Source organism: Mustela nigripes, chromosome 3 (genome assembly GCF_022355385.1).
Source record: "Mustela nigripes isolate SB6536 chromosome 3, MUSNIG.SB6536, whole genome shotgun sequence".
In the NCBI taxonomy this organism is placed as follows: domain Eukaryota; kingdom Metazoa; phylum Chordata; class Mammalia; order Carnivora; family Mustelidae; genus Mustela; species Mustela nigripes.
Window position 1 is genome coordinate 96460656 of NC_081559.1, and position 26457 is coordinate 96487112.

General features: G+C 36.9%; 1 protein-coding gene across 4 annotated transcripts in view; it reads left to right on the forward strand.

Annotated features, from left to right (window-relative positions):
- The window catches only part of NCKAP5 (NCK associated protein 5), a 949833-nt gene that overhangs the window by 349971 nt on the left and 573405 nt on the right, over window positions 1-26457 (forward strand). The window lies entirely within an intron of this gene.

The window sequence follows — 26457 nt, forward strand, 5'->3', positions numbered from 1 at the left end:
TAAGTATTGTACATTTACTCTCTGTGGAGATAATCCTAGATTTTCACTGGCTGTCACCATGTGCCTGAGAAAGAAAGACCATTTCAGCTCTCAATTCTCCATTACTTCATTAACCCAGTTTTACTAGAAGGGTGATCCCTCACTTAGACCCTAGGGATGCTCTGGTTTTTATTCCCGCCAAGTCCAATTAAGAAAGACAATGCTTCAGTAGAATATTCTAGACATGGAACACCCTGAATGACCACTGTACTGGTTCCACTCAGGTAGTACTCATTTACACATGCTTATTGTCTCACTTTCTCGTGAGGGCCAGTCATATTCCTAGGGTCTGTGACCTGTAGAACTAGGTCTTCTCCTTCCTCCTATCTCTCATAGCACTTAACTTAAGACTTAACACGTCAAACATGAAGCTTCATTTACATCAAAACCAAAGGGACCTTTGGAGGTGTTGTAGTCAGCTCTGTAACTAAGCGACGTAGCCCATTATCGACAGTCACATTGCTTTTCTAGCCATGGAAGGGATTAGTGATGATTTAAGAAGAGAAATTACTAAGGGCTTATGTGTTCATTAGGGATGAGCTCAGCTCTGTTTCTAAGTCCAGGTAAGAAAAAAAGTCAAGAAGTCTACTAAAATGTCATCTGGATCTATGGTGTACAAAGGTTAAAGCGGGCACACATTTTAAAGACAGATACTCTTGGAAAGTTAAAGAAGGGGACACAGTAGATGGGAATGCATTGTTAGTGATAGATATTGGGAAGGGCGCTTGCTTCACTAGACATTTATTGTATGCTTCTTTCAAGATTCAATCATACTGTAAGAAGTTTTAAGTTATGTTATGTCTGTGTGATGGGTGCACAGCCTGGGAAGGGCTCTAAATTGGTATTTCTGCCCCCAATTTTACTCCCTTTAGCTACCAACCGCATCTTGAGCTGCAGATGACCTTATCAATAGAAGCAATGGAAGAATGTCTTGTCATTTTGAAAAAAGAATTAAGAGACCAGGATGGGTTAAAAAAAAAATCCATGATAAAAATCAATACCTGAAATAACAAGCATTTATTTCTTTTCCACCTTGTGTAAAATGAGTTATAGAAAAATGTTTAGACTCATTGAGTCACTTTTAGAAACAATCAGAACTTGATCTGCAAGGCTAGAAATGGGGTGTTTGCAGAGAAGGTTGTTAAGCATTTCATTAGGATAGACAGACCCTTTCAAGTCAGGGTGGAGTTCAGCGTAAGTAAGAGTGACATAGGCTGCCTGACCAAGGGTGAATTTGCAAAGGATTCATGGCAGGGAGAACGGTGGAGGGAAATAAGGGAAGGTACCAAAAGAGAACAACCGACAACTAAAAGGAAATTGCCATTTTCTTAGCTAAATGCTTTGGATAATGTAATTAAAAATAAAGGGCATGCTCTGTTCCAAAATATGACTGAGGCCTACTCTTGCTGGGGCTGGCATTTGGGGACTCAGCAGTACAATCAGGGTCTCTGTTCAGATGGTTTGCTGACTGTGCTGTACTATTAGCACATTCCTGGTTCGTTGCTTGCAGTGTGCTATTTAGGTCTTGATGCTGCCCCTTGCTGTGTGGTCCTGGGACGGTCATTTAGGCATTTGGGGTTTCCCATTGGTATGACAAAGGGTAAAATAAGTGATTTCGGTGGGCCTTTCTTAAAAATCCAAAATCTGTATTTCTTACCCATTACCCTGGCCAACTGAAAGGCTAGGAGATGAGGTTGGGAGAGAAGCGAAGATGCATAGAATTGCTGATGGCAAAGTGACCGTTTTTCTTCCTGAAAGCAGGCGGCAAATGATTTTTATGGACCTTCTTTTCTTTCAGCTCTAATTCTTGGGCTGCGTTTTGGCATAGAAGCTTCCAAAGGTAATAAAACAGCATGCTGGCAGACCCAGGGCACCAGAGCAGGGTCAGAGTCTGTGACCGCTTTCAAAAGGTTTTTCAGGAAATTGTCCTGTTGAATAATGTTTGAGTTTCCACAGAGGCTATGAGCACAGCATGGTATTAAAAAAAGTCAATTGCGCAATATTAAAATTTTTAAAAAAAGCAACTCTGGGGTTATGGTCCCTATTAAGAGAAATTGAGTTGTCTTATGATGTCTCTTCAGTATTCCCTGGAGATTCACAGACTCACTGAAAGCCAGAATGTGTATTTACCTGGATTTATTCATTTGTACTGTCTAATTGATTTTTCCTGTATCTTTGCTTTGGAAATGAAGATATAAATGGGGCCAGTTACAGAAAGCCACTCTAAAAGAGAAATTCTTTGGATCAGATACACAATTTAGGACGTCAGCCTTTGGGACCATTTGTTACCAAGATGATGTAATTTAAAATGTACCCAAAGTCACATCTATCCAAAACTATTTCTCCCATTGGACTGCTGAGAATTCTCATGCTTGAAATAAAGGAAATTGGGTATCCAGAAAATCACCCCTGAAATCTGTACTTGCTACCTGATGAGCATCCAAACATTACTCTCCTGGTTCTTCATAGAATCTCACCAAGGATTCGATTGCCATATTAGATACCTGTGGAAATCAGAGTCCTGGAAGTTTTTTAGTGAAGTCAAGCATATTTATTTCCTTACTATTTTCTATTGAGTTGTAATTGACCTACAACCTTATATTAGTTTCAAGTGTGAAACAGAGTGATTTGATACTTTTATACATTATGACGTGATCATTAAAGTAGGTCCACTTATTATCTGTCACCATACAAAGTTATTAGAATATTACTGACTTTATTCCTCAAGCTGAACATTACTTTCCATGACTTATTTTGTAACTGAAAGTTTGTACCACCTGTTCCCTTCTACCAACTTCATCTTTACCTTGAAGCCTTACCCTTCTGGTGAACACCAGTTTGTTTTCTGTATTTGTGAGTGTGAGTGTGTTTTCTGTTTTGGCTTATTCATTTTTTTGTTTTGTTTCATTTTCAGATTCTATGGTAAGTGAGATTATATGGTATAGGGCTTTTTCCATCTGACTTATTTCACTTAGCGTAATGCTCTTCAGGTCCAGCCATGTTGTCACCAGTGGCAAGGCCTCATTCTTTTTTGTGGTTAAGTAATATTCCATAGTGAATATATATGAATATATAGCTAATGTATCCATTCATCCATCAGTAGACCCTTAGGTTGCCTCCGTATCTTGGCTATTGTAACTTCAGTGAACATAGGGATAAATAAACCTTTTCAAGCCAATGTTTTCATTTTCTTCAGATAGATACCCAGAAGTTGAATGGGAAGGACAAAGTGCTGTTGGAAATGGTATGGTATAAATCTAAATACTTCTAAATCTAGCCACACATGTCCCTACCGACCCTGGCCTCCTTTTTACTGATCATTCCTGTTACACACACTCTCCCTTGTTGTTCATGTCTCCATTTCAGACAAGTTGCACCCATCCTTCAAAGTACAGCTTAGGTCTTCTTCACCTATAACTCCTCATGTGGATTCCTTAGGCTGCCTGGGTTCCATTTTTTTTTTCTAACTGCCCTCCCCACCCCTTAACTTGGGACTATACCACCCATGTACACATAATGATTTACATCTTATTAAAACTCCAGAGTTATTCCATGTACAAATATTTCCAGCACCTGGCTTTCCACTTCTGTTATTTATTAAATGGCGAATAGCTTAGGTTGAACATAGTAAGTATTCAGCTAACACATACTAACGGATTCTCTTGAACAGAGCAATTAGAATTCCTGTGTGGTATTCTTGCTGCACTGTATCAAGAATATTTATTTCAGATGTCATTTGAGAACCTTACCAACCAGTGAATGTCCAGAAGACCAGTGACTAGAATGGTATGTTGTGAAAAATAAATTAATCTTGGCGGAAGGAATTAACGATGCTGACAAACAGAAAACTAAGAGGTAGACCTATAATTGTTTGAAAACTCCAGTGAGTTGTCTTATGAAGAAAGGATTCACCACATCCTGAGATAATCATGAGAACAGAACTGGTTACCTAGCTGTTGAAGTGAGAATCTGAGAATTGGCAACTCAGCACTAGAAGGGAATGTTCTGACACTTTGAGCCTCTAATGGGGAAGAGGATGATCTTGAGATGGTGAGCTTTGTACCACAGCAGGCGTCAAAGGAGATGCTGGGGGACCATCCTTTTGATGTTATACAGAGAAGATTCTTCTGCACTGGACAGAAGGAGGCCAGCCACCCCTTCATGCCTGTAACTCATCGTCTGTCCCTCATATTCTACTTGTAAAGAATATTTCCTCTTCTGTGTACAATCCCTTTTAAAAAGCTGAAGACCCATTTCCATGTTTGGCCTCAGTGTTCACTTTTCCAAAAGAAAGTGATGTAGGTTCTTCCTTGGCTCCTCGTACAACTCACTTTTCAGACCCCAATTAATCATGGCCACCTGCTGGACTTATACTAGGTTGTCAATTTTCCTCTTAACATGTGGGACTTTAATATAAACATAACATATTTTATTATGACCAGATTACAAGTTTAGTTTCAGTCATCCTTTGAGAGAGGGTTGTTATTCTAACTTTATGATTCCCCCCGCCCCGTGGTACTAATTGTTAATAACCTTTAGGCAAAATACCTAAAATTCCAGTATTGCATCATGCATATCCAATTACTCTCTTGCCGACTCAAAGAATATAAATCATTATTTCAAGAAAGGGCAAAGAGTGTTTTAAATTTAGAAAATCCAATCTCTTTTCCTTCACTGTTCCTTTATTCCCTGATTCTTTTAAATTACCATGTCCTGCTTCACATTTTCAATTTTCCAATGCCAAGGCTTTATTTATGGTTAAGAGGTCAGAGCACAATTAATAATTACAAGTAAATTAGGTCATTCCTGACCTTGGTGGAACTTTTATTGGCCAATTACTCTGGCCTTCAGATGAGAGAAGGAAGTAAGTTTCAGATCATCACTGAAATGAACAATTATTAATTTAACAGTTAAAAATCCCAAGGTTGAGTAAGGATTATCAGGGAGGATAATGCTAGAAACAAGAAACAAAGCTCATGGGAAAGTATTTATTGAGAGTACATTAAAGTGAATGGAACTACCAGTTTGGTTTTTTTTTTTTTTATACTGGAGACGGAGATTAAAGCGGAGTGCTGTAGATGTTTCTCATGGTCTGGATTTAGATTTTTCTAGTTTCACCCATATTATGACAGTGGTATGTGCATTTCACAAAAAGAAGATAGTGCTTTCTGAAGATACACTATGTTGAAAGTTTCAGATCATTTATTTTAGATATTCAATTCCACTGCCCCTTTGTGTGGCCCCCCTTCCCACTCATACTAGCTCTCTCCCACCCAAATCTCTGACAGATTTATTTCTGGCCCATTTACTATGTTAGTAAGCAAGTTTATTTTTTTGGCTCAACGCTAAGCCATTGTTAGAGAAGTTCCATTTCCAGGCAGTTTTAAAGTAGAACCATTATCTTCCTCCTCATAATGTTAAAGTTAATATTTGAAAATCATTTTCAAGTTTGGATAACAGTTGAAAAATGATTGTGTGAAGTTTGCATTCATCTTTGTCACAATGGTAACGATTTTGCAATAAATACCGTGTTGATTATTTTTCCTGTCAAATGGCTGCTAGACATTAGAGTAAATTAATTAGCTGAGACTGTTGTCTGACGTGGATATCCCGATATTATCAAAGAAGAAGGCATGAGCTGAGATTGGGGAAAGGCAAAAGCTGATTCACTTGTCAAGTGAGAACATTTGGAAAGGGTCAGTTAGGGTGGCCTGGGAAAAACATCATTTTGAAAACAAGATAGGTATATATGACACTGGATTTCACATTTATGAGCCAAGGGATCTTCTTTTTTCCTAAGGAACATGCAGTTCAATTCATTTTATAATGGGCTGGAAGTGGAAGTGTTCTAGATGTAGGGATACTATATGGCCATCCTATAATGCAGTGAGAAGGGATATTTGAATAGCTGTGTGGATGTTTGCATGTCTTAATGGGAAAGCCACAAAAAGGTCAGAGGTTCAAAATGTCTGGAAGGTTTCCTGCTTTTCATTTTGAGCAAAACAGAGACGAAAGTGTGGATAAATCCTTAGGAAAACTTTCTCATGGAGTTTCCAAGCCCTGCTTCTTCATGTAAAGTTGGAATGTAAAAATATCCTCTATACTTCTGTTTGGGAACAAGATGCTTGAGACATAGTTGACTTGCTGAATATATTGTCAAAGATGGGTTTCTTGAATGTCCGTCTTCTATTCACAAACCTGGTGCTTTCGCATGGCATCCAAAATACTGGAGGTTTGTACAAATGGAAGCAAAATTTGTGGAGGATATCCTGTCCCTTTGCCATCTCCATCTTTGGTGGAGCTGGCAAGCAGGGCATCTTTGATATGAACTTCAAACATTCACAACATGACCCAAACATGACATTTTTTCTTATTAACTATCATGGGCCTGTCATTAATTTATACAAGCCACTTAACATCTGTTTGTATTTCTAACCTCTCCCACCTCTTGTTGGGTAATAAGTTCCATAAATTTAATCCCTACTTTGTGGAATAGAACTTCCATTTATTTGGCTTAAACACACACCAGCTTCAAGTGGTGACCTCTCTATTAGACATTTGAGGGTTTAATGAATAATTCCATTTCACACTATGCGTATTACTTTGAACCTTATAGATACGTCCCTTTGTTTCTAACACAGAATGCTCGCAGAAAAACCACAAGAGTAACTTCAGAATCATGTTTGTTTTCTTGACTCTTTTATCTTTTAAAGCAACAAACACATTCAGTCTGCCACTTGCTTCACATTTATATAGGAAAGGAGCTCTCTGACTGCATTTCCTGGACATGGATTCTTGGTTCATTTCCTCTTCGTTCCCATTTCTCCTCTTGCATTATTGCCTTTGCTTTTGCTAGTCAGAGTCTTCTACTTCCACTCTCATTTTCAGCCTGATGGAAGTCTTGAGTCTGCCACTCTGTAACCACAGGTAAGTCATTTGGCCACTGGACTTTCATCTGTAAAGCAGGAATCTGAGCTAAAATTTCTTCTCAGCTCTATGACTTTTTGAATTTGTGACTATATAGAAAAACACAGAGCTTGCACTGAATGATTTCTGAAACAAAATTCAAATCAAATAGCCATTTAAAAATTTTAATATTTGGAGGAAGGAATAACGGAAAAGTTTGTAAATATAGATACGTTGAGGAATGAGACCTTATAAAATGTGCCACTGAACTTGGCAGTAGAAAAAAAAATCTCCTTTTTCCTTTTTTAAACATACTGCCCCTCTGCCCACTCCAAATGGTCTCTACATGGTCCATATTTTCATAGCTATACATGATATTCCATTATTTTGGTATTCAATACACCATCCAACTTTTTATTCCTCTTCTTTTAAAAATCTCAGTTACAGGGGCATCTCCTCTGAAAAGCAGCTCCTGATTCTGTGCTCCAAATGGGATGCTCCATCTTCTGTAGTCCCACAAAATCTGGCATGTGAATGCAGTGCAGAACTTTTTTCATTCTGATTTATGTCACACGTGGGTGAATAACTTCTCTGGCTCGCCCTTTAACTAGTTAGGTGCTGGAAGAGGAAATCATGTCAATTCATCTTCAGCTGGTACCTAATGGGCCAGGATTGTCTGAGTGCACATGGATGCAAGGTCATCATGGGTCATCAAGGGTAGTTAGTCATGCTTCATGGATTCAGAGCAATCACCCTTGCCAGAGCTGACCACTCCCAGCCAGAGCTGGGAGTTCTGATAGAAATGAAATTGCCATCAGTCTGCCACTTGCTTCACATTTATATAGGAAAGGAGCTCTCTGACTGCATTTCCTGGACATGGATTCTTGGTTCATTTCCTCTTCGTTCCCATTTCTCCTCTTGCATTATTGCCTTTGCTTTTGCTAGTCAGAGTCTTCTACTTCCACTCTCATTTTCAGCCTGATGGAAGTCTTGTAAACCACACCTTAGAAAGGATTCCATTCATATAATGCATTCCCCAAATATGCATACTGTAGAATAGCCTTACTCGGCATCCTCTACTTACCATGTCCATACATGTTCACACCCTATATTCATTTTCTGGCCCTCATACTTCTTAAGACCTACTATCAGTTTTTGATGTCTTTGTCCCCCTGTTCCACTAGCTTCTGTGACACTGAATCATTACCCCGCTAATGTCTTGTCTCCTGCCTCCTGGATCAATATATGTTGAAGACATATATTGATATGTCTTCATATGTTGAAGACCTAGCATTTTGATTTCTTTCATTTGATTTTTTTTTTTTTTTTTTTTTACCCCCTCCAGACTACTTCTCATAGGCATCCCTGCTGGGCCCAAGTCAGCATTTCTAAGACAGCTCTCCTCTGTTTTGGCTCTGAAGAGCAGTGTGGCAAGGGCAAAGCTTAGAATAAAGCACCAGTAACACTTTATGGCAGTACTCTTCGAAGCTCTTTACAAATATTTAACTCATTTGATCCTCACAATTCTAAGGTTTAGTATTCTCATTTTACAGATGAGGAATGTGAAGCACAGACGATTAGCTAGTCTGGCCCAAGGTTTGCATCCTTAATCATTAAACATTCAATGAGTTGTTAATAAATATTTCTAGCTCTATCCCATATAGACACGTAGTAGAGTTGCAACTCCAGCTCCCTTGGAGTTTGGAGGGGTCATGTGACTCATTCTGACCAATGAGTTGCTAGCAAAAGTAACAGTCCAAGTTGAAGCATTTAATTATGGATGTGCCACCCTCCAATGGGCTCTTTTGTTCTGGCATGGCAGCCATCAGTGCTCAACCTGATGATTTATTATAAAGCTAGAATCGTAGAATGACTGCACAAAAGGCCTTTGGCCAAACATGTAGTGGGAAGAAGAAATAAGGTTTCATTTCAAGCCAGGGATATCTAGGGATTGTTTGTTACCATGGTATGACCTAACCTATCCTGACTTCATATACAGGCTAAAATAGTATAAAGGCAGAACAGATTCTCTCTAGGGCCAGGAATATATTTCCTAAAAATTAATAATTTATTATGGTTCTGCTTTACTTCAATCCCTGTGTGTCAGTCTCAGCTTCAGTTGTTCCCTTTATCTTATGTCCAGCATATTCCCAGAATATGTCTCAAAATTCTCTTTCTTTCATAAGAAAGTCTGGGACCTGTTCATAATATTTCTTTGAATTTTCTATTATTCCTCAAATGGTAGTTATACAATTTTAAAATTTTACAGGGCATTTAAAAAATTTGGTAAGTGTTGTATTCATTATTCATTGTAAGTGTTAATTCATGAAAATAAATATATTGAAAAAAATCCATGTTTAAATTTTGGGAAAATAATGTAATCTCGAAAGCACAAAAGACAGGAGGAAACTGTATAAACAACTATAATTATCTTTGTAAAGAAAGTTATAGTGGATATACATTCATTAGGAATGCTGTATTTTAATAATCTGGGAGTCATCTTAGCTGTAGTTATTACTGGCTATAAAAAGTTAATTTAGGTTTAATTTTTAAAAGTTAATTAGTTACATTGACTCCTATTCTTATTATTAAAAAAGGAATGTCACTAACATTCCACAGGAACGTAAGCACTGTAGAACAACTTGTACTAGAAACTTGAGGGCTCATTAGAATTTATAACATGTACTTAATTACCATAGTTGTTTCAAAATACAGCTCAAAATTATAACCCTTAGTAGTTTTTTTAAGTATATGTATTCATGTTGATAGTAGCTTGTAAGGGGCAATAATATCTAGGGCAGGGAGTAGTAAACATTTTTTGTTAAGGGCCAGAAAGGAAATATTTTTGGTTCTCCTGGATGTATCCCTATGGTCCTTGTCCCAGCCACCCAAATCTGTAACTGGGACTCAAAAGCAGCCTCAGGTAATGTATAAGTGAGTGGGTGTGACTGTGTTCTAATAAAGCTTTACTTAGGAAAATAGGCAAGATTTCACCTGTGGGTGCCGGTTCCCACAGGTGAAATCTTGATCTAGAGTGAATTTTTAAACTTTCTTGTGTTTTACAAACCCCCTCCATACCAACTCCTGAATAAATAAAGAAGGAATGCAGGTCATTACAAATTTGATCTTGTGTTTCCATGTCCTTCTAAGTCACGCTTAGAGATGCTCCACTAAGTTCCACAGGCACCAAAAACTTGCCCCAGGCTGGTGGCTAGCAGGCTGGGAAGTGGGTGAGGAAACCTCACAGCCAGCTTTGTGTTCTCTCTCTGAGTCCCTTGTGTGATCCTAAATATCATGCAAGCCCAATCCCCTCCGCCTCCATAAAGCAAGCAAGAATGGCATTGAGTTTCTTTCAATAATCATATTATTTTGTGATTCTATGATGAGAAACATAAAAAAAACCAAGTCCACAAATCATCAAGTAAAATTAAGAGGATTAATAAGATCCTTGTAACATTATTTTAACATCTAGTGAGAAAGATACTATATTATTAACTTCCTGTTAGAGTTCCTCTCAAAAATATGTGTATATTATTTTCATAGGATTACATTCTATAAGTTGTTGGAAAACCGCAGAAGCTATCCCCATGCTAGGGTAGAGGAGTGGATAATGGATTTCCTACATGCAAGTCAGGATGAAACATAGTCCACCATCCCTCTTAGACAACCATTTCAGACGTGTGGATGCTTCTCTGAGCACTGATTTGGTGGGTCTAAGGCAGCCGAAATACGCATGTCAGTGAACGAGGACAGTTCCCTCTCTTCCTTGCCTGTACATTGTGACTCTGCTAATAGGTTGCTCAGTATAAAGGGAGGTTTTCTAATAAAAGTAATGTACGGGATTATAGAGACATATACACACATTATATCCATATATAAATGCATACCTGTGTGTGTGTGTATGTGTACATACTATGAAATACAGTGATTTCGGGAGCCAGCTTAAACACAGGATCTGAATACAAACAAAAAATGCAGAAAATAAGCTGTTAAAAATTAAAGCCATGCAGTTTTAAAAAAATTTTCTCACAGACCATAAACTTGACTTTAGGAATCTGGCACAGTATCTGATAGAATAGCTGCTTAATAAATGATGGTTGAATGAAAGCCTGGAGTAGTGAAAGGCCATTCATCTTTAAGTTTAAAAATGGAATGATTGAGAGAGTATGGGTATGTATTTATTTGCTCTGTTAACAAGCCCCGGGAGAATCACCAGGCACTACTTAAATGCGCTGCATTTATACATTTTATTAATGATGATAATGCTATCCTAGAACAAGGGTCTGCTCGGTTGTGAGTCAAAGAGTGTGGGAAGTCCGGTGGAACCTTGTTTGGAGTGGCTGGGCTTAATTCAGCCCTGGCCACAGAGGCTTCATAATTAAAGAAACTTGGTTTCTCTGATTAAGGCTGGCTGTGAATAAAACAGAAATTCAGTATTAAGCTAGTAAAAGTGAGTATAATAGTCATTAATTTGGGATAACCCCCAAATTAACAAGCCATATAGTGTTAGTTATACGAGAGCTTAATTTTAGAAAGAAATTCCTTGTTAAAAAAATGATTGTTCAACCCTAATAATTTAAAAATCAGCAGACATTTATTCAGTGCTACTATAAAGTATAGAAACTTCCCATGAAAGATTACAAAATGGTTTATGAGCCAACCTGAAAGACATGACAAGTCATAATATAAGGCTAAAAAGAATAGATGGGTTGGGGGGGCGCCTGGGTGGCTCAGTCATTTAGGTTCAGGTCATGATCCTGGGGGTCCTGGGCTTGAGACCCCCGGAGGGTTCCCTGCTCAGTGGGGAGTCTGCTGTTCTCACTCCCTCTCCCTCTGCCCACACACCATTGCCCACACCCCCCACCCAGGGCCCCACTTTCTGCTCTGTCTCGCACATGTGCTCTATCGCTCTCAAATAATAAAATCTTAAACAATGAAAAAAGAATAGATGGAAGCAAAGATAAGTAAGAGAGCTTTTCAGCACCAACTTAAAATGATGCCGTGAGTGTGTTTTCGTTTTGTTAGAAGCGTACTTTCAGGGTAAACTCCACAACGTGAGAATGAGAATTCTCCCTCAAATGGTAAATACAAATGAGGTTCTATTGGGTGTCGACAGATTTTCCTTCAGGGAATTTTTTACAAATCTTCACCAGCAATATATGAAAGTGTGTGTTCATGCACAGTCTCACCAACAGCGTGATTTTTTCAATGTCTACATTTCCTAGCATCTGATAGATGAGAAACTGCATCTCAGTGTGGCTGTAATTTGCAGTTCTCTAGTATGAGTGAAACCAACCTCCCATATGCTCCGAGGCCACTTTCACATCATTTTGTGAATTGTCTGTCCATGACTTTTGCTAAATTTTTTATGAATATTTCCCCCTTACTTTAGGAGATTTTTGTATATTAGGGTTATTGGCCTTTGTTTATGATTTGTAACAAACATTTTCATTTGGCATGTCCGTGGTCTTTTGATTGTGTGTGTGTCTGCGTTGTTATGTGTGATAGGCAGAATATGGCCCCCAAAGATGCCCATACCCTAATTCCCAGAATCTGTAAATATATTACCTTACATGGCAAAAAGTACTTTGCAGTTATGATTAAATTAAGTGCCCTCAGAGGGAGAGTATATTTCTGGATTATTCAGGAGTGCCTTTCAAAACTAAGCATCATTCTTGGCTATAGTGAAAGGGAAATACAGTTGGAAAAAAAAGTCACATACCTGCAACAGTGCTGGCTTCGCAGAATGAGGAAAGGGCTACGAGCCAAGGGCTATGGATGGCATCTGAGAAGCTAGAACAGGCAAGGGAGCAGAGTCTCCTCTAGAGCCCCTGGAAACTAATGCAGCGCTCCCTACACCTTGACTTGAAACAAGTGAGACCAGTTGGAATTCTACCAAAAACTAGAAGGTAGTAACAGCGTTGTTTTAAGCCATTGCCCTTGTGATAATTTGTTATAACAGTCATTAGAAAACAAATATAACTTGATTTTTAGAAAATTTTTAGATAGTCAAATTTATTGATGCTTTACTGTACCTGTTGTTGAGTCATAGTTACGTAAGCATTTCTTTCACTTGGGTGATAGAGAAGTTTCCCGTTTTTGCGTCTCTTGTATGGCCTTGTTTTACACATAGATTCTGAATCTATTTGGAGTTTATGCTCTGTGTGGTTTGAAGTGTAAATTCAGTGTTCTTTTTGGCCAAATGGCCAATGAGTTGTGCAACATTTTTTGTTTAAAAAGCCCATTGTTGACCCAGTGACTTGAAATGCTGGTCTTTATTAATCATATATTTCCACATGTTCTTGGGGGTCTCCCTGGACATCATCCTCTGTTCCTGTCCTGTTTCTCTGTCCATCCAGCAGCACCACACTGTTTTTATTATAGGAGGTATATAGTATGTTTTCTCCACGGTAAACTATTTTTCTTGTTAAAGCTTTTCTTAATGGTGATTCTTACAAAACTTTTTCATAAGAACTCAAGTAGGAACTTGTCCAGCTCCAAAAAAAAAAAAAAATCTTGTTGGTATTTTTATTGGAATTGTGTTAATTTTATAAAATCACTTAGAGAGAAGTGACATTTTTATAATATTGAGTCATCGTATCATAGCCGAGTGAAGGCTGCCTTCTATATTTTCAAATCCAGTTTTGTGATTTTGAGGAGTTTTAAAGCTTTCCTCATGCAGATTTTATACATTTTGTCTTATGATTTCCCTAAATATTTTATCTTCTTTGTTGGTAATATAAATGATTTTTTTCTTTATAACAGTCTATCCCTCTAACAGGTTATTATTAGTATAAAAGATGGTGATTTATTTATATATTTTCATTTTAGTGAACCTGAATTGTTATTGTTTGAATTAATGTTATCATCGAGTCGCACTTTTTTTTTTTCAGGCATACTACTGTCATCTAAAAATAGAGTTTTTATTTGCTATTTTCTAATTCTCAGCCTCTATTTATCTTCTATGACTGCGTTGACTACACGACACTGTCAAATAGTAGGAACAATGGGCATCTGTGCCTTGTTTGTGATTTTACTAGAAATGCCTCAAGTATTTCTCTATTAAGTGAGGTGCTGGTGTTCAGACAAAGGATATGTGTTTATGTGTGTGTGTGTGTCTGCGTGTGCATCTGTATGTGTCTGTATTATCTTGTACATCGATTCCTATCTTTCTCAGTTTCTATCCCTCACCTCAGGGAGGGTGTTGAATTTTGTCAAGGCTTTTAAAATATCTGTGCATAGACTCACACATTTATTCTCCTTAGATTTAGCAATGTGGTATATTATATTAACTAATTATTATTGAGCCAAATGCAAGTGGCTTTCAGTCATGGTATATATTATTTTTTAATGTAGTATTACATTGTCTTGCTTATATTTATTTAGCATTTTTGCATCGATGTATAGTGACACTGGTGTATAATACTTTTTAATTGTTTTTTTTTTAATTTTATTTATTTATTTGGCAGAGAGATTACAAGTAGGCAGAGAGGCAGGCAGAGAGAGGAGGAAGCAGGCTCCCCGCTGAGCAGAGAGCCCGATGTGGGGCTCGATCCCAGGACCCTGGGATCATGACCTGAGCTGATGGCAAAGGCTTTAACTCACTGAGCCACCCAGGCGCCCCTTTTTAATTGTTTTTAATTGGGCGAAATTGTTTTCTTAGTTCTGGCTGCTATAACAAAATAGCATAAACCTGGTGGTTTATCAACAACAAATTAATCTTACGGTTCTGGAGGCTGAACGTCTGTAATCAGGATGCCAGTGTGGTTGAGTCCTGGTGAGGGCCCCCTTTCTAAGTTGCAAATCGCTGATTTCTTGTGTCCTCAGCCTCCTGGTCCCCTACATGGTGGAGAGCTGGAAGGAAGCAAGCTCTCTCGGGACTCTTCTAAGAGCAGTAATCCCATCAATGAGGACTCACCCTTCTGACCTCATCAGTCCCAACCACCTCCCAAAGGCTCCACCTCTTAATAGCATCGTATCTGGAGGGAGGCCTTCCATGTACGAATTTGTTGTGAATGAAAACATTCAGTCCATAGTAACTGTTAAAGACATATTTGCTTTATAAAAATAATTACAAAGTTTTTCTTCCTTTTGACTGTTCTGGAAAAAAAAAAAAAAAAGGAACATTTGAATGGTCTAGGCTTGAGGCTTTGTTAGAGATCTCAAGTGAAATGACAGGGCCTGCAGGTTTTTGACTGGGTTACTGTATTTATTATTTTCTTTATTCTTTTAGAGAAGTTGATCTGATTGAGTTTTCTATCCTGAATAGAACCAATTTAGTAAATATCTTTTCCAAAGATTTATTCCATTTTATCTATATTTTCAAATTTCGTTCCGTAGAGATGACATCTATAAAGTAGCCTCTTATTTTTTTTTTCTGTTTCAGTGGTAATTTCCTATTGCCATTTCTTATCTTGCATCTTTGTGCTTCCTTCCCCCCCCCCCCCCTTCTTGTTTTTAGATCGAATTATGGAGGGGTCCATTTCAAAGAAACAAGCTGGACTGTTATTTCTTAGCTAAGTTTAATTACTTTGCTGTTCTCTGTTTCAGTACATTTTGCTCTTACCCTTGTCTCCTTGTGCTTCCCTTGATTAATTTTCCTCTTTTAGGCTTTTGAGCTGAGAATTTAGTTTATTTATATCCTTACATTTTTACTGTTCAGTGTGCTAATAATTTTTCTGTGACCACAGCTTTAAACGCAGCCAGTTGTTTTATCATTATTTTTTAGAAAAGTTTGAAGTTCATTTTAGTAGTCTCTTTCATTTGAGAGTTGCTTAAAAATTGTTTCTCCAAGTCACTGAAGAGAGGAGGACTTTTCATTTTCTGATTTTGGTCATTAATTTATGGTCTTATTGTATTGTTATCAGCACTTTTTTTTTTTATAGTTCTACTTTAGGAACATACTGATGTTTACTTTGAGACTTAACGTATGATGAGAGTTTTTGCATGTGTCAAGTGTGTGTGTGTGTGTGTGTGTTGTGAGACTTTCCCCCAAGCAAGTACATAGGTATAGAGCTGCTGTGTCTTAGATCATGAGTAGCTTGTTTTTATCTGCAGCGTGGAAGAGTTGTTTTTCTACACATGCTCACCAACACATGGTTAACCAATGATTATTTTTTTGTGATTACGATAGGCATGGATGGCACAATGTATTACTGTCATTTTAGGTTGTATTTCCTAAGTAATGAGATTAGCACTTTAATATATGTTTTACCATTTATTAAATTATTCTGTGAACTGTCTATTCATATACTTCCCCTTTTTAAAACAAGTTTCCTACCTCTTGGTAGTTCTTCATAAATTTGGAATAGAGATTCTTATAAGGATATATATGTTTCAAAAATATTCTCCTAAACTGTGCCTTGACTTTTTTCTTCAGATAATTTTTTCCCTACAGAGATTTAATAATTCAGTGTAGTGAAATTCTTCATTTACTTTGCATCTGAAATAATTTAAAAGTCTTCTCCAAAACATTCTTCAAAAAGTTTTAAGATTTGCTTTTTACATTCAGAAGTTTTTTTTTAAAGACTTTAGTTTTTAAATAGCAAATTTAAGTTTACAGTGAAACTGATAAGAATGTATAGAGATTTCCCATGCTCCCTTCGCACCCGCACGTGTGTAACCTCCCTCAATCTCTAGAATGGTATATTTTTACCAACAGTGAATCTATGTTGACATGTCATGATCACCCCACATCCATAGTTTATCTTAGGTTCGCTCTTGGTGTGCATCCTGTGGGTTCAGACAAATGCATAATGGCATATTCATCCTTTTAATATCATGCAGGGTATTTTCACTGCCATCAAAATTCTCCTGTTCATTTCTCTGCTTATTCGTCTCTCCTACTCACATTGCTCTTAAGAACCACTGTTTTTTCTCTGTTTGTTTGATTTGTTTTATTGTTTCCACAGTTTTGGCTCTTTCAAAATGTCATATAGTTGGAATCTAACATCACATAGCCTTTTCAGATTGGCTGCGCCCACTTGGTAATATACACTTAAGGTAACTCTGTGTCTGTTCACAGCTTGATGGTTCATTTTTTAGTGCTGTTTGATGATCCATTGTCTGCATGTACCATGGTCTAGTTATCCGTTCACCTACTAGAGGACATCTTGGTCGCTTCCAAGTTTTGGAATTATGAATAAAGATGCAGTAAACATCCATGTGTAGGTTCTTAGGTCGACATAAGTTTTCAATTCTTTTGGATAAATACCAAAGAACACAATTGCTAAATCCCATGGTCAGAGTATGTTTGGTTTTGTAAGAACCTGTCCAGCTTTTTTCCAAATTGGCTCAACTATTTTATATTCCCACCACCAACTTGCGAGAGCTCCTGTTGCTCCACATTCTCACTGCTGGAGGGTGTCGTCACTGGATTTTGGCCATTTTAACAGATATATAGTGGTATCCCATTATTGTTTTAATTTGCATCCCCTTGATGGCATGATGTGGAACATCCTTTCATATGCTTATTTGCCATCTGTATATCTTCTTAGGTGAGGTATCTGTTAAGGTCTTTGGCCTGTTTATAATGGGGTTGTTTTCTTATTGTTGAGTTTTAAGGGTCCTTGGTATATTTTAGGTAAGTCTTTTATCAAATGTATCTTTTACAAATATTTTCTCCGAATCTGTGGCTTGTCTTCTCATTTTTTTCAATGTTATATTTCACAGAGAGAAGTTTTTCATTTTAATGAAGTCCAGCTTATCAGTTATTCCTTTGATGAATTATATTTTTGGTGATGTATCTAAAAAGTGTCACTGTACCTAAGTGTCATTAGGTTTTTCCCTATGGCACCATCTAAGACTTGAATAGTTTTGTGTTTTAAATTTAGGTCTGTTAGGGCACCTGGGTGCCTCAGTCATTAAGCAGCCACCTTCAGCTCAGGTCATGATGACAGAGTCCTAGGATCAAGCCCCACACCGGGCTCCCTGCTTGGCAGGAAGTCTGCTTCTCCCTCTCCCACTCCCCCTGCTTGTATTCCTTCTCTCTCACTGTGTCTCTCTCTGTCATATAAATAAATAAAATCTTAAAAATTAATTAATTAATTAATTAATTAACCATTTATGTTAATTTTGTGAAGGGTATAAAGTCTATTTCTAGATTGGTTAATTGATCAATGGTATGTGAATGTCCTGCTGTCCTAGCACCATTTGTTGACATGATTATCTCTGCCCCATTGTGTTGTCTTTGCACTTGCAAAAATAAGTTGACTGTATTTATGGGGATATGTTTCTGATCTCTCCATTCTGTTCCATTGATCTTTCTGTCTTTTCACAAACACCACAGTGTTTTGATTATTATAGCTTTATAGTAAGTCTTAAAATTGGGCAGGGTCAGTCCCTCCAACTTTATTCTTCTCTTTCACACATTTAGTTTTTAATCTGAGTTTATTTTTTGTGAATGGTCTGAGGTAGGGTTCTAATTTTGTCTTTTTCATTCAGATACAAAGTGGACCTGATGCCATTTTTTCAATAATCAATCCTTTCCGTTCTAACTCATGGCGCCATTTGTCCTACACCTCAATCCCATCTATGTGAGTCGTTTTCTTGGCTCTCTTTGTATTCATTGATGCAATTATCTCATTTATTTGTTTAACTGAAAGTACATTGCATGACCCTTTTTTGGATGTTAGTGCAGTCACTCTTCTTAAAGATTAGTTGGTTACTTTCGACCTTTTTTATAAGAATTTCATGATCAGTCGGTGCAGTTCATTGTATTAAACCTCCTGGGATTTTGATTGATATTTCACATTTAAAGATTAAGTCAGGAGATTGAGTCTTTCAGTCTAACCCTATATGTTTTCCTACTCACTTAGCTCTTCTTTTATGCCTTCCAACAAAGTAGTCACTATAAAGTTTTTATCACGTCTTTGTGTTTATTCTTATATGCCTTCTGAATATTATTATTTTAAATGAGATCTTATTAAAAAGTGTTACATTATTAATAATTTGGCACCTTTCTTAGGACACTACTTTAGTTCTTTTTTCGAGTTAACATGCTACTGTCTTCATATACCTGATGATTTGCCTTTAGTTTCTCTTTAGTTTTCTATGGAGATAATACTGACTATAAATAATGATAGTTTTATTACTTTCTTGTTCTTATACCTTTTTTTCTTTATGTCATTGCTCTAAGAGCTAGAAAATGTTGAACAGAAGTCATTATGGGGCATTACTGTTTAGAACAAAAACTTAATGGAAATGTCTTAAATTTCATTATTTAGTATCATGTATGCTATAGATTTTTTGGTAGACATCTTTATCAACTTAACAGAGTTCCCTTCTATTCCTACTCTGTGAAAGATTTTTGTTTTTGAATCATGATTAATTATTGAATGTTACTGAAATGTTCAGCAACTATTGAAATAATATCTTTTTAAAATCTTCTTATATATATATATATATTTGCAAATTAATAGCTTTTTCTTGGGGCAAATCACCTTTGTATTATAGAGTAAACCTTACTTGGTCATACCACATTATTACCATTATCATGGTTATTATTTATTATGTTGGCAGATTCTGCTTTATTTAGGATTTTTGAGATATTTGTTAATATTTTTCCCAATATCCCCTATGTTTACTTTTAGTATCAAAGTAATTCTGGATAACTCATAAAAAGCCTTTCCTCCTCTCTCTTCCTTTTCTCTCCCATTTCTCCCCCTTCTTTCTTTCTCCTCCTCCCTGCTATTTCTACCACCTAGAACTCTTTCTGTAAGAAAAGAGTTTTTGTATTGTTTTCAAGTTTTATAAAAATTGCATTTAAAAAAGCTGGGCCTACAATTTAACAATAAAGAGACAAATAACCCAATTTAAAACTGGGTATAGGAATAGAAAAAAATTTCTCTAGACATGATGTACAAATAACCAAAAAAGCAGATGAAAAGATAAAGAATGATATTAGCCATCAGGAAAAGGCAAATCAAAATCACAACAGAATACCACTTGAAACAACAAGGATGGCTATAATCAATAACAAATAATAATAAATGTGGGAGAATATGTGGAGAAATTGGAAACTTCCTATGTAGCTGATGGGAATTAAATGGTATAGCTGCTTTGGGACGCAGTTTAGCAGTTCTTCAAAATGAATATAGTTATCATAGGACCCAGAAATTCTAGTCTTCTATATATATACACTGGAGAAATGAAAAAGTTGGCACATGGAGGTTTTTAGCAGCATTGTTTACAATAGCCACAGAGTGGAAACAACCAGGAAGTCTCTTAACTGATGAATGGATAAATGCAATGTAGTATATGCCTATAATGGAATATTATTTGGCAATAAGGAGGTATGGAGTACAAATAGACACTACGACATTGGCAGATCTCAAAAACATTATGCTAAGTAAAGAAGCCAAATGAAAAAGGACATATACTGTATGGTGCATTTAAAGGAAATGTCCAGAATAGGCAGAAATAGTGGAAATAAAAAATAGGTTATTGGTTATCTTGGGCTGGAGAATGAGGAGTGTACACATAGGTACTATGTGTTTCTTTTTGGGGTGATGAAACTCTTTTAAACTTAAGTGATAGTGATGGTTGCACAACTTACATGTGCTATAAATAAAGAAATTGTGCACTTTATTTTTTTTTAAAGATTTTATTTATTTATCAGAGGGAAAGAGAGTGAGCACAGGCAGACAGAGTGGCAGGCAGAGGCAGAGGGAGAAGCAGGCTCCCTGCTGAGCAAGGAGCCCGATGTGGGACTCGATCCCAGGATGCTGGGATCATGACCTGAGCCAAAGGCAGCTGCTTAACCAACTGAGCCACCCAGGCATCCCCAAATTGTGCACTTTAAATGGGTGAATTTTATGATATGTGACTTACATCTCATTAAAGAGGTTTAGAACATTTGGGCCTATTGGTTATATGTAATTTTTTTTTTCAAATATGAAGTTCTATGAAATTGTTTAAGATTCTGTTGATTCTTGAGTGAGTTTATTAAATGTTCTATTTTAAATTTTAGGACATTGATCATTTTACCAGTGTTTTCAAACTTATTGCCATAAAGTTTCTCATACTGAAGTACTTCTATTATTTAAAATCTCTGTTGTATTCTCAGTTGTGTAGCTCTTTTTATTTCTAAGCTTGCTAACTCATGTTGCCTCTGTTTTTCACTGGTTTAAGTAAATATTGTTCTATTGATCCCATACTAATGTTTTGTGTTCTGTTTTATTAGACTTTGATTTTACCTTTATTATTTCCTCTATTCCTCTTATTGTTATTCTTTTTCTATCCTTTTTGGTTAGTTGCTTTGCGCATTCATTTTCTATTTTTTTTTTCATTTCTAGACTGTGCACTAAAATTTTTAATTTTCCACTATATATTGCTTTAGTTCCTTCCATTGTGGAAATTATGATACCCAGTAGTTTTAAGACACCAAATTCTATCTTTTCACATTTCTTTATACTGAATTATTGACCCACTTATATTAATTATTGATCCTATTATAATTATTAGAAGTTTATAGTTTTTCACTTTTTATTAAGAAAAAAAATCAAATATATAGAAAAATTAAAAGTTGAGGAGAATGAAACACTCATCTATCCATAAATTAGCATCAAAACATATTAACATTTTTGTTTCATGCGTATATACTTTTTCCAAAATAAATAGTAAACGACATGATACTTCAGCCCTAAATACTTTAGCATGTGTCTTTTTTTAAAATTTTTTATTTTATTTTATTATTTTTTTATTTATTTGACAGACAGAGATCACAAGTAGGCAGAGAAGCAGGCAGAGCGAGAGCATGCAAGAGAAGCAGGCTCCCTGCTGAGCAGAGAGCCTGATGTGGGGCTCCATCCCAGGACCCCAGGATCATGATCTGAGCCAAAGGCAGAGGCTTTAACCCTTTGAGCCACCCAGGAGCCCCAGCATGTGTCTTTTTAAAATATGGATCACTTCTTTTTAACCACAATATCATGTTTAAGCCTTGGCAAAAAATTTTTAAAATAACTTATTTATTTATTTTTGCAAGAGAGAGCAAGAATGAGAAGGGGGATGGGGCAGAGGGAGAAGCAGACTCCCCGCTGAGCAGGGAGCCCAAGATGGGACTTGATCTCAGGACGCTGGGATCATGATCTGAGCTGAGGATAGATGCCTAACTGACTGAGCCACCCAGGCATCTTACCCTTAGCAAAATTAATAAAAATTCTATACCAGTCTTATTTCCCTTTGTTTAGTTGTCCCCAAAATGTCCTGGATAGGTGTCCATTTTGGAGAAAGATCCAACCCCATGACTTTCACTTAGTTATGACGATCTCGTTTCACTGATTTTAGTCTTTCTACTTTCTTCCATTTATGGACATTGACTTTCTGAAGAAATTCAGAGCATCCTTCATCCTGTATATGCCTCATTGTTTTCTTGCAGCGCCATTTATTTAATTCTCTAGATTGTGTATTTTTTGTAAGCTGGAAATGGTGTCAAAAGCATTACTTAGGTAAGGTAAATCTTAGGTAGGTTAAATCTTTTTTTTTTTTTTTTTCCCCAATGAAGACTTCAGAAGGTGCTATGCACTTCTCATTATAGCGTCATATAAGGAAGAACATGTCAGTGGATCTCTCCCTTGTAAAACATAACTTTATGCCTTGGTAGTTAGCAAACATTATGAAGTGATATTTGTTAACATATCAATGTTCAGTTTCCCATCCCTCTTTTACCATCTTTCAGCATCTATTGATGATCTTTATTTGGATCAATTATTTCACTGGGGATTATGAAAGAAAATGTTTCTGAGGTAAGCTTCCTCTTTTCAAATGGGAAAGCACTATAATTCCCCTACCAAAGCAAAAACATAAACAGAACAAAACAAAACACACACACACACACACACAAAATTCTTTATTCTTTTAAACAATCTTTTTATTAAGGTATAACTTACATTCAGTAAAATTCACCACTTCTTAAGTGTGTAATTCAGTGAGTTTTACAGTTTTATAACTACCACCACAATCGTGATATAGCATATTTGTCACACACCAGATACTTGCCTTGAGCCTCTTTGAAGCGCCTCCCATCTTCATTCCCTGCCCCATGCAACAACTAATCTGCTTTTTGTTTCTAGAATATTTTAGAACCAAATGGAATCAAATAAAAGCCAGTGGAAAAGTATGATATTCCTTCAATTGGCATGATGCCAACATGATTTTTAGATTCATACACATTGTTACCTCTACAGATACAGTTGACCCTTGAACCATGTGGATGCTTGGGTTGGTTCCATATCTTGGCTATTGTAAATAATGCTGTAGTAAACATAGGGGTGCATACCTCTTTTCCTTAGTGATTTTCATTTGCTATTCTCCAGTGACTAAAAGTAATGAGCAACTTTTCATACAATTATCTGACATTTTTATATCTTTTTTTTGATAATGTGTTCAGAATCTTATGCTCATTTTAAGTGAGTTATCACAAGTTGTAAGATTATTTATAGAAGTGTGTTTTTTAAACTTATGTATGTATGTGAGTTATTTATTAATAATTTAATTTTACCAAACATGGTTGGAGAAAGTATTTGATAGGAGACGTGTGGTCTTGAAGTCTTTATCTATTGACATTACTTAACAAATAAGAAACATACAATGTTTCCCTTGTCCCACTTCTATATTTCTTCATTTAAAGAACAGAAGTCCCCTGCTAAATCATCCATGGACAATAATTTGAGAAATACTTTGCAGCTTAAGGCATTTAATTCTTTCATTGATTCACTACTTAATTCAGTATACCCTGAATATCTTTCACGCACGTGAACATTAGGTAGGGGCTAGGACACCTTGGGTGTTGTATTGGAAACAGATGGTAGACCATTAAGTTATCTAGAAACCTTGATAAACTGTCTCATAGCTTTCCTCTGTTTTCCTTTGGGTTTTTCTACAGAGCCAGTCATATCGGGAGACTGTAACTAGCACATGACTCCCTTCTTACTGGGCTTCTGGAATGAGCTCCCTCTCCTGGTTTGCCTTCTCCTTCATTAAGCTCCCCTCAAGGTGGGCTCTTGTGCTGGTTGCTCTTCATCTTCTTGACTATCTAAAGTTGGAATGACTCAGGATTCTGTCCTTAAATATCTTTTCTTTTTTAACTGTACTCACAGCCTTAATGACCTACCTGATGAGATGGATTTATTTTAACCGTCTGTACTTTGTTCGGCTCCCAAATTCACATCTCCACCCGCAACTTGTGCCCTGAACACAGTCCTTGAATGTTTACTCAGCTGCCTATTCATTAACTCTTTTTGGTTGGTAAACCCCAATAATAACAGTCACAACCACCAACACAAGCTTCACTAACACAAAATCCACCGCCACAAACATTTTTATGGCCCTCACCAAAAGCCAGGGATTATTCTAAGAGCTTTGCATAATTTCTCTCTATTTAAAATTTAATTTCAGGGCACCTGGGTGGCTCAGTTGGTTAAACAACTGCCTTCGGCTCAGGTCATGATCCTGGAGTCCCAGGATCAAGTCCCACATCAGGCCCTTTGCTCATCAGGGAGCCGGCTTCTCCCTCTTCCCCTCGCCCCTTTCATGCTCTCTCTCTCTCATATAAATAAAATCTTTTTAAAAATCTTTTAAAAAAATTTCATAGGTTTCCCAATCCTAATACATACAAAACCAAACCCCTGATTCTTCTACCATATTTGCTCTACCCTTAGTCTTCCATGTTTCAATTAATAGCAATTCCAAGGTGAAACACTTAAGAGTTATTTTTTTTTACTTCTTTTGTTTTTCCTAACCCCTATCCCAAGCAGATACCACTGGATTTCAATGAAAAATAATCCCAAATTGCCATCAGTTCTCATACTTCTTGCTGTGGTCTTGTTCAAGCCCTCTTCTTTCACCTCGATTCTTACAATAGCCTAACAACAGATTTTCCCATGGCCTCCCTCTTTTTCCACGTATAATTTGTAATAGTATAGACAGAATGGTCCATTAAACAAAAGTCAGCTCATGAAACTTCTCTCCTCAAAACCTTCTGTGTCCCTGGCCTTCCAGATCCCCTAGGTTAAAAACAAGTCCTTAAATTTGCCCGTTTGGCCCCACCCAGTGATCTGTCCTTTCAGACTAACCCCATCAACCCTCTGCCCTCAATCTGTTTCATTCCTACTGTTCCTAGACCTCACTGGATACAACCATCACTACGGGCCACTGCACCAGCATCTTGCTCAGACACCTGCAGGGCTTACCTTCTCCCTCACCTCCTTTAATCACACTTACATTCTTACTGAGCCCTCTTTTTTTTTTTTTTTTTTTTAATTTATTCATTTGACAGAGAGAGAAATCACAAGTAGGTTAAAAGGCAGGCAGAGAGAGGCAGGGAAGTAGGCTCCCTGCTGAGCAGAGAGCCTGATGCAGGGCTCAATCCCAAGACCCTGAGATCATGACGGGAGCTGAACGCAGAGGCTTAACCCACTAAGCCACCCAGGCACCCAAGCCCTCTTTTTAAACATGAATACCACCCAGCCTTCTTTGTTTTATTTTTCTTCATAAAACTGATTGCCTTATAATGGAGAATTTGATTTCCTTATGTATTCTTTTCCAATGTCTTTCTTCCCCTCCAGAGTGTAGGTTCCATAAAGCCAAAAATTTCTGGTTTCTTTTTTTTTTTTACTCATATATTCTAGTATTAATACATTGTAAACAGTAAGTAATTGAAAGAACTAGACAGGATATGTTTTAAAGTAAGAACCATGTTGATGAATCTTTTAATAAAAAGTTTTACTATTAATAAGCACATGAAACAACTTGATAATGGAAAACCTCAGACTTCTGAATATTGATAAAAAATGCCTTAAAATCTGATCCGTAGTTGCCCTTGACTTAGATTATTTACTTACTGGGAAAAGTAACAGTTGAACCTCACTTTCCCTCACCTATCAAGTCATACTGAGGTATGTGATTTTGAGCCCAACCCATAAATCAGAATTTCAAGCCATCAGCACTCACCAAATGCCCCTAGTTGCATGTTGCTATATGGTAAGCACCAGTGGGCTATAACATAAGTAAAAAACACAGATAGATAAGCCTAGATAAGTGGGTGCTTAATGTGGCTTGCCCACATTTCACAACTACAGCATAAAGCAAAAGAATGATTTGAGCACTAATTTCAAACTGTTCAATTTCCACAGGATACATATTTTTGCCTGGTTCTCACACCTATCTGAATTAATAGCTTAAAACTTCCCCCTTCAACGTTTCAGCTGGTGATTTGTCCAGTGAATTATTTTCCCCAACAAATACTGTCCTTCAGGATAACTGAACATTTTGTAGCACTTGAGAAGAATGTACAAAACCAGACCTGATCCCATGGGTTGTATGCTTGATGCCTGAAGACTTGTTTATGTAGATCTAGGACTAGGACTACTGTTACTTTTATATCTTTATTTTTTAAAAAACCTTTTTCCTAATCCTTGTAAAGCTATAACCAGTAGAATGATGTGTGGCTTATACTGAAGTGGCATATTAAAACAGTTCGAAGTATATTATTATTGAACAGGGCACCTTATTTGA